Genomic DNA, 13,424 nt, shown 5'->3' on the forward strand with positions numbered 1-13,424 from the left:
CTCTTAAATACAGAGAACAAACTGAGAGTTGCTGGAGGGGAGGTGGTTGGGGGAATGGGTTAAATGGGTGATAGGCATTAAGGAGGGCACTTGTTGGGATGAGCACTGGGTATTATATGTAAGTGATGAATCTTTGGGTTCTACTCCGGAAACCAATACTACACTGTATGTTAACTAACTTGAATTTAAATTTAAAAAAAAGAAAAAGAAAAAAAGAAAATGGCTTGGACTGTGATAAGAGTAAAGAGGGAGGGGACAAGTTAGGACATTATATAAGTTGTTCAGAAGAGATGATCATGGTACTGAAGATAGAGGGAACAAATTCAAGATATATTCTTAAGTGTTTGCAGTGAAAACTATAATGCCATTTTAATAGTGCTGTATTTCTCACTTATTAATACATGCAAAGTACTCAGAACAATGCCTGGCATATAATAAATGACAATTCATGTGAGCTCTTTAGCATTAATATGGGCTAACTCCTAAACTCACTGTAAACTCAGCTCAGATGTCTTTCCTTGACCACTGCCCTCTCCCTTCTCAAAGCAAAGTCGTTTCCCCCGTATGTTATCATCTTTAAATGCATGCTTCCTTATATAGTTAACGTATCATACTATATTTTAATTCATTTTCTATCGTCATTCCCCACTACAATATGAATTCTTTGAGGTCAAGAACTAGATCTTTTCACTTATAAATCCCTAGTGTTTAACACTTAGTAACTACTGATGCATCAGAAAATCAGAGAGATGCAGAACATTCTATCAACCAATTAGTTGATAGTGCTACCATCCACCCAGTAGACATTCTTAAGTGCTTTTGAATGACCAGAATGAATAGATTTATAAAAGAGTAAAGGCAAAAAAAAAGTTTTTAATCTGAGGCAAACCTCAGAACAGTAGCCAAGTGATGAATATGAAAGTCTGTGACTAGATTTCAGGAGAACTGCATTATAATTCCTGATCCACTGTGTACAGGTCATTTGATCTCATCACTCGCCCTCTTCTCTTTAATTTCTTCATCTGCTAATGAGGCATATCAATACGTCCCCTGCTTACTTATGAGACATACGTTATAACTAAATATGGTATGGTCATAAGATTGTTTTAACAAACATAAACTGTAGCACAGATTCCAAACATTATTTCTGGGGGCACCTACGTGGCTCTGTCGGTTAAGGGTTTGACTTTGGCTCAGGTCATGATCTCATGGTCTGTGAGTTTGAGCCCTGCATCAGGCTCTGGCTGACAGCTCAGAGCCTGGAGTCTGCTTCAGATTCTGTGTCTCCCTCTCTCTCTGCCTTTCCCCTGTTCATGCTCTCTGTCTCTGTCTCTCTCTCTCTCTCTCAATAATAAATAAACATTAAAAAAAACAACTATTATTTCTTACACATACTTGAGAAATACAGGTGAACCTGTGTTCCTTCCTATTTTTTAGTTTCTTTAGTCAGGGTGATGAACATTTGGAACCATGTTTGTTTTATTTGCTTAGTGTTGGCCTCCACCACTGTGCAAGTTCCATGTTGTATAGTAGTCATAATAAAACCAGTGTTCACTGAACATTTACTCTAGCAAACTCCTGTACATACTTTACCTACATTAACTAATTTAATCCTAATGATGACCTTATGCAGTGGGGACCACCACCACCTATTTTTAAGAGATAAGGAGAATAAGGCACTGAGAGTATAAGTAACTTGCCCAGAAAAAAACCCAAATAGTAAGAAATAAGTGTAGGCTTTGAACTCATGTAGATTCATGATTCGTGTAAAATCATGATGCAGAGTCTGCACCCTAAATGCCACATTCTCTTGCTTTTCATGGTAGGAGTCAATATGGAGCAGGGTGATGCATGAGGTGATCTCTCTGAAAGCACCCTGGCTGTTCCTCCCAGCAGCAACCATTATGCAGTGTAGTATTCAGGGCTGTTTCGTAAGGCATCTACAGAATTTCAGCCAATTTCCATCACATGGTTGCTCCACACCTAAATGGGCTTGTATCTGTGGTTATAATTTACACTTTAATTTAACCAAAGGTGTCCTGAATTTTGAGGAGTAAAAGGAGATTAGTTTTATCCTTTTAATTTCCTATAACATCCAGCCATTCTTCCATTTGGTTAACAATGTACAAATGTAAGGAGATATTAACATGGTCTGGAATAAAATAAATCCTTCAAGCACTCATTGACCTAATGCCATTTTGGGAGGAAGGCCATGTGTTGTTACTGGAAATGAGTAACACCTTTATACAAGTGCGGAGAAGGCATTATTATTTCCCCCCCACTGAGCTATCACTGAGAGAAAAATTCCCACCATTATTCCTTAAAATCCTCCTTGAGAAAAGTCATACACTATGCTGGAGCATTATTCAATTAACATGTATCAATTGCCTACTATTAGATATCTAGCTGCCATTCTATTTATTCAGTTCACACAATTATTGAGGTCATCCTACAGGCACCACTCTTTGTGTTAGGTGATGGGTATATAATGGCAAAACATAGAGAGAGCTCCTTTTTTCTTCCTTCTTAGGGCTTATGTTACAGCAGGGGGAAATGTACCCTAAGCAAGTAATTGTGCAGATACTTAATACCTGGGAAAATTATTACGCAAATACACAGAGAGCAATGGAAATGTGTAATAGGAGGAATCTAAGCTAGCTGATGGGTCAAGGACAGTTTCTAGAGGAGGTAGAGTAGATATTTTCATATGTCTGTTTTCTAATGGACTTCCATAGTTTACAGTACCAAAACACAAGGATAATTTTGTGTCAAGATTAAAAAGGGAAGAAATGTCAAAAATAGGAATTGCTACTGAGCCCTTTGGAATAGCAAAGCATGCTGTGAGCAGCATCACAATATGGGGCAGTTTGGGTCAGAGAGTTAGGCATAGTTTGCCCACATATGAAGGAGAAGCCCAGCACTGGCAACTGTGTGACCAATCTCAAACTACTTATCTGATATCATTGGCAATTTGAAGTGAGGCTCATATTCTCAATTTTTTAAAAAATGTTTATTTATTTTTGAGAGACAGAGAGAGAGATAGAGCATGAGCAGGGGAAGGACAGAGAAAGAGGGAGATACAGAATCTGAGGCAGGCTCCAGGCTCTGAGCTGTCAGCACAGAGCCTGATGTGGGGCTCGAACCCATGAACTGCGAGATCATGACCTGAGCTGAAGTTGGACACTTAACCGACTGAGCCATCCAGGCACCCCATTAAAGTATGGCTCATAGATAAAGTTGGCAAATCTTTTAAATGAAGGAAACCTGATTGAAAGCACTGATCACAAAGATAAACTGGCTGGATCATCTCCCAAGATTTTGTATATATTCCAAAAGAAGGGAGACTTAAAAAAATCCTTTAGAACAGAGACAAGTCTCCATTAGTCAATACTTCATAATGATTTCTGGGCCAGGAACTGAGACTTTCGTGATCGAGGGGCTCCCAGAGCAAAAGATGTGTACCACATGACTCTAATATAAACACCATGCTAAATTTCATGATGGTGTTAAATGCCTCAAAAGGTGAGAATGTCTAACTTAAGAAAAGCATAATCTGTCTTTTACAGTCTACTGAAAAACTGTGGTAGCAAAACCATGTTACATTGTATGATCTCAACATTGCTTTACATTTTATACAAGTGAAATCAGATTACAATAAAAACCAGAGAGAAGCTTAAAACAGAAATGAGATCACAAAAGGGCTAATAAATGTTTTCACTTTTTCCAAGAATAAATTATGAGCCTTGAAGTTTTAACAGAAGATGGTGGGTTCATCTTCACTTTGTTCATTGATGTCTACTGGTTGTTTCCTCTATTTCTTCTATCACACCAGCTCATTTCCCTCTCTTTTCCCTATAGAATTCACAGAATTTTCTACTGTTCAGATTTGCATACTCTAGGGAGAATCATGCAAGTAAAATAGTTTAAATTAATAAACCCCTACTTAAGTTGACATACTTGGAATTTCTCCTTATGAGCTTTGAGGATTTGGCAACACAAGTAAGATGGAATAGTGTTGGCTACAAATTATTCCCTAAGAGAAATAAGGATTTCTGATAACTGTCAAACTATGTGGATGTGTGCTGCATAGTTGTTTTGTTTTTTATCATTACCAGGAAAATATGCAAGACTATACAAAAATACAAGTTCTGAAAAACTGCTTAGCCCAAGGAGTGAATGGACAGAGATGATAAATTCCAGAAAGTGAAGGATATATCTGTCTTGTTCTCAGAGCTCAGCCCAGGCCCTTAAGCACAGCACACATGAAATAGTTAAGGAAGAAATAAATGACTTCTCAATAATTTTCTTAGTCAATTCAGGTTGCTATAACAGAACACCATAGAATGAATAGTTTATAAACATTAGAAATTTATTTCTCACAGTTCTGGAAGCTGAGAAGTCTGTGACCAACGTGTCAACAGATTCAGTGTTTGAGAGCCTGCTTCCAGGTTCATAAATGGCCGTCTTCTCACTTTGTCCTCACATGACAGAAGAGGAGAGAGAGCTCTCTGGGGTCTCTTATAAGAACATGAATCCCATTCATGAAGGTTCCAGCCTCATGACTTAATCACCTTCCAAAAGCACCACCTCCTAATACTATCATATTGGGGGTTAGGATTTCAACATATGAAGTTTGAAGGGGCACAGACATATACTCCATAGCAATAATGTAGCATGCAGGAATAAATTCCCTTATTACCCATAAATAATCAGATCAATTGGATTAAATAATGAAATGGAGGAAATCTGAGCTAATGTACAGATACAAGAAATCCTGCCACTTGCCCCATGCCACATTTTGACATGGAATAAAAATTAAATAATCAAATTAACACTTTAAAAAATAAAATAGACTCTTAGCTGTTCATGTTCCTGGATGAAGACAGAAACTGATAGGTAGTAGGAACCAAGTAATACTTTCTTCTTTTCCAAAAACCTTTTAGCACACGTAATCCGCCCCTCAACTACCCTACTCCAAACAACAACAACAAAATTGTGTGCTACCCATTTTTAGGGTAAATTCTGTATATTGTATACCAGGCACTAAAGATGTTCCTAAATTTGGTCTCTAAACTTAATACTATCCTCTCCTAAAGGAATTCTCCATTTGGTCTGCTTCCTGACTTTAATACATCTTGAGTTGTTTTTCCTCCATACATTCCTCTGAAATGAACTTATAAAAATTCTGGACACGTCCAAGTCCTGGCTTAAATCACACATCCTCCATGAATCTATCATGCCATGTAAGCTAGAACTGATATCTCCCTCCGTACCTGATATAGTCATTCAGCACTTAGTAAAAACCACCTTATATTTCTGCTTATTTCTGATATAAGGAGAAGAAATCTGTTTCATTTAGAATCAAAGAATTTTAGATCTGGAAATAATTTACAGATCAAGAGGTCAATTCTTTCATTGTACAGATGAATAGAAAAATGAAGTTACTGATCTAAATTAATTATTGAGAAAATCAGAATTAGACTCAGTATTCCATCTTTAGTTCAATAAACTTACCAATACCCCATGCATGTTTAAAACTTAAATGAAAAATTGTAAGAATTTATTTTATTTAAAAATTTAAAAATTTACTACCATGTTGTTTGTAATAACTGTAAAATTAATTCAAAAGTCACATTAAAATTTTTTAATTTGTCAAAATTATATAACAGATTTAAATGTTCAACCAAGCTTTGTTTAGCCTGATGATAAAATGTGCTTTCACTTAACAAGTGAGAGCAGCAAGAAAGGATGGGTCCAAGAGTGATGAGGAAAAGATCTCCTGGGAATGAAATTTTGCTGTAAATATTCTACAATCGAGAGATAATCTACATAGAGATTTTGGAATCATCCATTCTTTTAGAAGCTCCATTGTCTTCTCATCTTCTTAAAGGCAGGCAATTTGGATTCACTGGCAAGTGGTGCACAATACACTGATTTGGTTCTTGTGAGGAAGGTTTTCATCTGTTGGACTGGAATGCCCCACTATTTCTAGGAACTATGTTTGGAACAAAACACTTCCTTGTGATACATCTAAAATTAGTCATTCTTCTTAGATGAAGGGAAAATTTTGCAATGGTTTTTCCCATTCAGATGATGACTCCCCTGGCAGAGAAGGTTAAGATCCTGTGAGTGGGTCCAATTATACGCCAACTCACGGTGCCAAATCACGGGGTCTCTTCATAAAATTTATGTTTGGATGTATCCCCTGGAGCAAAATGGCTCATGGATTGAGAAAGCCAAGATATATCTGTTGAAGAACTTCCCTAACTCTCTTTCTTTTTATTTTATTTTATTTTTTTATTTTGTTTGGCGAGGAGGGGGTGTGGGGGTTCCATTTCCATTTGGAATCTAAACAAAGGTCTTTCATTTCGCCTCCTTCCAGGGGAAGTTCTGTTCACTGTTGGCATCATGAAGATGTCCAGCCTCAGAATATTATGAGCACCCACATATATCTAAGTCTTTTCAAGGCTACATAGACCTCTCCTCACCCTTTTCTTGCCTTCACCTGATTTCTTTAATATTGTCACAGAGAATTGCTTGATTCTCACAAGAATTGTTGTCCGTTGTATCTCTGGTGTCTTTTAGGCCAACTTCTATTTTCTGTAAGCAGAAATGTCTGCTCAACAATTTATATTGAAATTACAGACAATGCTTAATAAGCAGACAATGCCTCATACACAAAAGCACTCCAGCTGCATCTGGCCAGAAGTTTTGTCCAGTTAAATGACAGCTTATGAAACGTAGATGCAGTTGTGGTTTAAAAAAAGTCCAAAGAATCCAAAGAGTTACGTGCTGTGAGGACACAAAGCTTTGAAATTAGTTGTAACATTCTGGGTAGAGAAAGAATATTTTGAGTGGCTAAATAAGAAAAACAATTATTTACTCTGAGTATATAGCTTTCTTGATACTATTCAGACTCTACCACATCAAAAATACTATCCTAACAGCTCATACATATTTTATTTTTATTTATGGTGTTTTGTTTATAACCTTGGCTATCTGTATGTCAGCGGGGTATATTCTTTTTTTTTTTTTAATTTTTTTTCAAAGTTTATTTATTTTTGGGACAGAGAGAGACAGAGCATGAACGGGGGAGGGGCAGAGAGAGAGGGAGACACAGAATCGGAAACAGGCTCCAGGCTCTGAGCCATCAGCCCAGAGCCTGACGCGGGGCTCGAACTCACGGACTGCGAGATCGTGACCTGGCTGAAGTCGGACGCTTAACCGACTGCGTCACCCAGGCGCCCCTCTTTTTTTTTTTTTTTTAATGTTTATTTATTTTTGAGACAGAGAGAGACAGAGCATGGACGGGGGAGGGTCAGAGAGAGAGGGAGACACAGAATCCAAAGCAGGCTCCAGGCTCTGAGCTGTCAGCACAGACCCTGATGCGGGGCTCAAACTCACAAACCGTGAGATCATGACCCGAGCCGAAGTCAGAAGCTCAACCGACTGAGCCACCCAGGCAACCCAGCAGGGTATATTCTGAATAAGTCTTGAAGTCTTATCAGGACAGCTGTGGCAGTTAGACTCAATGGATTTTAAGGTTCTATTGAACATGTTTTACATGGCACCCAGCAGACTATCTTTCATATATTTAGGTCAGATGATAAGAGTTTTCAGGTGCTAACAGGTATATAAATCCAAGGGATCGCATTATATCCATAGATTATTTTGTGTAGTATAGACATTTTAACATCTCTTCTTCCAATTCATGAGCATGGAATGTCTTTCCATTTCTTTATGCCGTCTTCAATTTCATCAATGTTTTATAATTTTCAGAGCATAGGTCTTTCATCTCTTTGATTATGTTTATTCCTAGGTATCTTATTATTTTTGGTGCAATTGTAAATAAGATTGTTTCCATAATTTCTCTTTCTGCTGTTTAATTTTTAGTGTATAGAAATGCAACAAATTTCTGCATATTGACTTTATATTGTGCAATTTTACTGAATTCATTTGTCAGTTCTAGTAGTTTTTGGTGGAGTCTATAGTATCATGTCATCTGCAAATAGTGAAAGTTTTACTTCTTTCTTACAGATTTGGATGCTTGTTATTTCTTTTTGTTGTCTGATTGCTGTGGCTATGTTAAGCATAATTAGAGAAAGACAAATACCATATGATTTCAGTCATAGATGGAATTTAAAAAACAAAACAAATGAGCAAAGGGAAAAGATGGGGAGAGGGGCAAGAAACAGACTCCCAACTGTAGAGAACAAACTGATGGTTACCAGAGGGGAGATGGGGGGAAGGGGGTGGTGGGTAGGTTAAATGGTGATGGGGATTAAGGAGGGCACTTATTTTGATGACCAAGGGGTGATGTATGGAATAGTTGAATCACTATATTGTATATGTGAAACTAATATGACACTGCATGTTAACTATACTGGAATTAAAATATAAATAAATAAATGAATCAATCAATCAATCAAAAGAAATGTTGACTTACAAGTTCTCAGACAAGAGAAGCACTTTCTTACAAGAGCTTCAAAAACTGAAAACTCATAGGCTTAGAGTATATTTATTTTATAAATATTAAAATCTCACTGGTTATACTGACAAATATCATAATTAGAAAATGCAACAGTGCAATGTGATGAAAAGCTGCATGGTACTCATTTTGTTATTTTCTATACAAATATTATGGAAAAATGCACCTGACTTAAAATGGGCATGCCTTACCCAAATGTGTCCACTTCATGCACTTGCAAAACCTACCCCCCACCCCATGATTTTCTTTCTGTGTAGAACCAGAATATGCTCCTCTCTGCCAAGTAGCTTGTAAAGAAGGAAATTTCAGAGAGCTCTCCAGTCCATACGGTAAGAAATCATTTTCCAGTTTTTATATGTATAAATAGATTACTAATTGTTTTCATGTTTTTCTCGTTTTTACAATTGCTTAAGCATGGGTTTCGCTGTCTGCACATCTTTAAGAAGTCATCTTTTATACTACACAAACAATACGGTTTTCTTTACCTGCTCTAGCTGCCAGCAAATGTAATAGTGATGCAGGAGGACTGAAGAACAAGGAGGCCCCTTAGTGTTCTGGTTTCAACAAGAACCAACATTGCACATAATCTCAAGAGCTGGACTAAAATTTAGTGGGGTGGAAGCTCCCAAACTTTCTTATAGAAAGGACTTGGTGGCAAAAAGGTTTTTGGAAGTGGAGGCTAATTGATTTGTCGTGAAACTGCATTGAAGAGCGAGCACGCTTGATTTCACTTAGATAGCTTAGATCGTAAGTTTATTAGGGGCAACTTGGAGGAGGTTGCTCATGGAGATTTATAATGGTTTCCAATCCCCTCTCCCCCAAGTGTTACACCCTGGCAATGCCACTGCTAAAGTTCTCAGAAGTACGACTAGTCAAATCTGTGTTTATTTAATAAATGAGAGTTGGGTCAAGTCTGTTGCCCACCCACATTGTTCTGCAATTTCATATTTCCTTATGCAATGACTTGGAGGTTCAAGCTGGATCCTGCCCTGGCTCTGATGCCAGACGATAATACTGCCTACTCAAACCTCATACTGAGCACACAGCCGAGCCATTTTGCTGAACAGTTAACACATGTGATGGAGCAAGAGTGATTTTGTGTATTCTGTTTTGATAGATGATTGCTTTCTATTACCCTATCTCCTTAGCGACTCCTCTTTTAAAATATCGTTTCCTTCTAATACAACTTTTCTAATGATACCTTAGTCTTATGGATGTAAATTGTATGTATATGGTGAAATTTTTTGCCTGAACATTTATGACACTTAGCTTGTTGCGAATTTCTGCTTGCTTCTCATGGGCCTAGTTTTCTCTGTAAATATATTTTTATTTGGACTCAATCATGCTACAATCTACTTCTCCATAATGGAAAGGGGTTAGTCTGCTGTGAACTGCAACTTGTTTTGATAGCTGGTAACTTTGAACTAAAGGGACATTACTGTTATCAAAACAGCAACTAGCTTTTCTTGGAAGTAAAGACTGACATGGTCTTTTTTTCCCAGTTTTTCTGACTGAGGTCGTATCCCTTGACTACAAGCACACTCTATGCTTTACTGGAGCCTGTCTTTTAAATCTCACAGGCCAACTATAGAAAGATCAGCGTCTCAGGCAGTGTCCTCAAAAGGGAATAGTCCAGGGCATCAAAAGGCCATAAATTCAACTGGGGTAATGTTATTTGGAAAGAATCTTAAGTCCTAATCTTGGAATGAAAATATCTAAATTTCAGATCCAGTACAATTTTTGAGGTTCTCTGTGTTTTAGATAGGGTAGAGAGAGACACACATATACTTTCAACTTGAGCCATATGGAAGAACATTAAGTGTTTTTTTTTTTTATTTTACTAGGAAAAAAAAGTCTGCAAAAGTATTTTAACTGAGTAAGTTACAGCAAATGTAAAAAGTCAATTAAGTTTTTCCTATGAAGTTTTTGGAAAGTCCATATTCTAGATTTTCCTGTAATGTTCTCAAAATTAGAAATCAAAATTGGGTCAGACATTAACAGTAGTCAATCATGCTCTGATGCTAAAGTGGCCCCATTGATCTTGACATCTTCCACTTAAAAAAAAAAATGTAACCAGAATGGAGTTGCTATACCATCACTGAGAGTGCAGTTGTTTTAGTAATGACAGGGTCATGTGCTTTAAAGAACAGTGATATCATTTATTCACAGTCAACTCTTAACTAACATTAAATCTTGCTGTGCTTATCCTAGCCTATTGAAAGAGGATGATTTGTGGGTATCACAGTGTTAAATATGGTATACTGGCAAGATGTAGTTATCTTCTATTCCTCCTGTAGCCATTCCAAAATGCATTAAAGAAATAAAAAGTGTATCAAGTCAAAAGGACAAAGCATATAAGAGACTTCAGTGGATGAAACGTTTCAACCAAGTGTTAGATAAAAAATACAGTAGAGGGATTGGTTAAATGGCTGAGTGAGGATATTACCTGCACTTTGGAGTATCCGAGAAAGTTAAGTTGATTCAGTCTGCAGAAATCCTAACAGGCTTGTAGGCACCAGATTTTGTAGAAGGAGAAGGGGTTTTAATCAAAGTTGAGAACAAAAGGAATGGAAATTTATAAAACAAAACAAAACAAAACAAATATTATCTATATGGCCAGATAACCTCCATCCTCCTCACAATTCCCAGAAGACCAGAGTTTTTTCTCTGTAGATTGTTCTTGGAAAATCTCCATCTATCCTTAGTACATCAGAAGACTTCAGTGAGGTAAGAGGCATAAAACGATTGCACATCCTTGAGTCACTTCCTCAAGATGCATTGTCCCCAGGGGAACACTAAGCATTGGTCATATGCCAATGTTCTCATTACCAAGAACTAGAGAGAAAATATTTGTCTCTATAAGGCTTTCTCAGTGGATAAAAGAGCACTGCTTTCCACTAAGTCTCACACATTGGGTATTCCTGCAAGAAAAAATTAAAATTAAAAACAGGTTTTATATAATAAATAGGAAAAAAAGCCAACCAAACTACTATTTCTTTGGTTGCCCATTATCCATATGTTCCCTTCTTTCTATTCTTACCTTCCCTTCAAGAACAATTACCACCCTGTTAATTCAAATACCCATTTACAACCCCATATATACCTATTCCTATTTAAAAGGAGGCAACCCATAGTCTAATAAATTATTAAATCATTCCAAGTGCAGGATTTCCTATTGTCATAAGCAGGCAATACTTATTGGAGTTCATTATCCCGTTGGAAAATTATATGCATCTTCCTAAGTGAGCTGAAACCTTGGTCATCTTGAATGTATAAGGTTGTATCAGTCTTCCATCAACTTTTACTAGAGGTATAATAGTATGAGAAGGAGCTCCAGAGATGACATGGTTTCCATCCACACTTTTCCCAGACCCTGCAGAATAGCAGAAATTCTATTTACCCCTGATGGACAAAGTGAATCACTTCAGACCACACCCCTTCCAGTTTTCCTGTTTTCCCAGTGATACAAAATCAGTGACTTTGAAAACAACTATAGAATGTTGCTAAGGTATCATTGATCCCATCTCAGAAAGGATTTGGGTTACAATTCCATTTATTGCCAATTGCCCTATACCCTGTTCTTAACCAGTGCAACAGCAGTGGTCCTCTGAATTCCAAGGAATTGTTAACTTAGAGACAGTGTCCAACAGGCTCTGAAAACTGGGTATTTCCTGCTCCCTAATACATAATTATTTGGTAAATGATCACAGATTTCTTTGAGGAAGAATAGGATAAAGATTCACAGTATGTACCTGTGGTGATAATTCCTCTTACATGACTTCTGGTACCTAAGGATCTTCCTACTCTACTGATATCAGGAAGCTCATTTCAATTGCAGATTCCCTTCCCGAATCTGAAATATTACAAGACTTTTCAGAAAATTTGGCACCTTTTCACCAGTATATTTATCAAGACTGTGATGAAGAGAATATCTTCTGAACCCTTTTAGGAAACATGGTTAGGATGGATGAGTAGACCACAAATAACTTATGGTTGGCAATTCTATCACTCAGAACATTTGCATCCTTTCTTATATGTTATGCCAGGGAATTTTGTCCATCTCAAATTTATTGGGCATAAGCCACCTTTTAATTCAGGTTTTAGCCACTCAGCCACGAAAACACCTTAATTGAATTGATTTTTAAAATGCAATCTGATCTAGTGTCTTCTTGATATCTCAGAATATCTTTCATACATCTTTTCCAAATTTTTTTAAAAAGTATTTTCCAGGTCTTCCAATTCCTTTGGGGTCAAAATATTCCCCCCTTCGTTTTAATATGGCATCCATTTCTATTACCTTCCCCAGTTGTGGCAATAAGTTTGCAGACATTAAGTAAGAAGTCTTAATGTAAAGAAGTCTTCAGAATAAATGACTTCCCTTGGGAAGGGAAATTTTCTCAAAAAAAAAAAAAAAGTGACTTCATCATCTTCCATACAGGAGTAAAACAGTCTTACCAGACATGGAAGTTAAGATAGATATAGCTGGAAAGAGAGGCAAGTGAGAGTTAGGGTTCAGGGTACATCAAGGCCTTTGTATTTTCCCATATCATCCAATATACTCTATTAATATTTTTTATTCCTTCTCAATCAAAATTCACTTTCATTGGGAGACCTGGCATTGTTGTGAACTCAAATGAATACACTTGACAATCTGCATTTTCAAATTTTGCTTTGATTTTCAACACTGTAGCTGAAAAAGAAGATAAAGTTCTTTATGGTAATAGAAAGTTCTGTTTTAAGAACTTAAGAACTAAGGTTTATTTCATAACTTGCATCAAGAATTTTGAACTGTCACCTACTCCTTCTCTATCTTTACTCATTTCTATTAGAAATAAACACCCTTCCCTACATCCTTGAAATTGCATGATCTTAATTCTGTTCTATTATTGCATCAAAGTGATAACCTCAGAAATGTGCCTTAAATGGACACCTCATT

This window comes from Leopardus geoffroyi, chromosome C3 (assembly GCF_018350155.1).
Source record: "Leopardus geoffroyi isolate Oge1 chromosome C3, O.geoffroyi_Oge1_pat1.0, whole genome shotgun sequence".
Lineage (NCBI taxonomy): Eukaryota > Metazoa > Chordata > Mammalia > Carnivora > Felidae > Leopardus > Leopardus geoffroyi.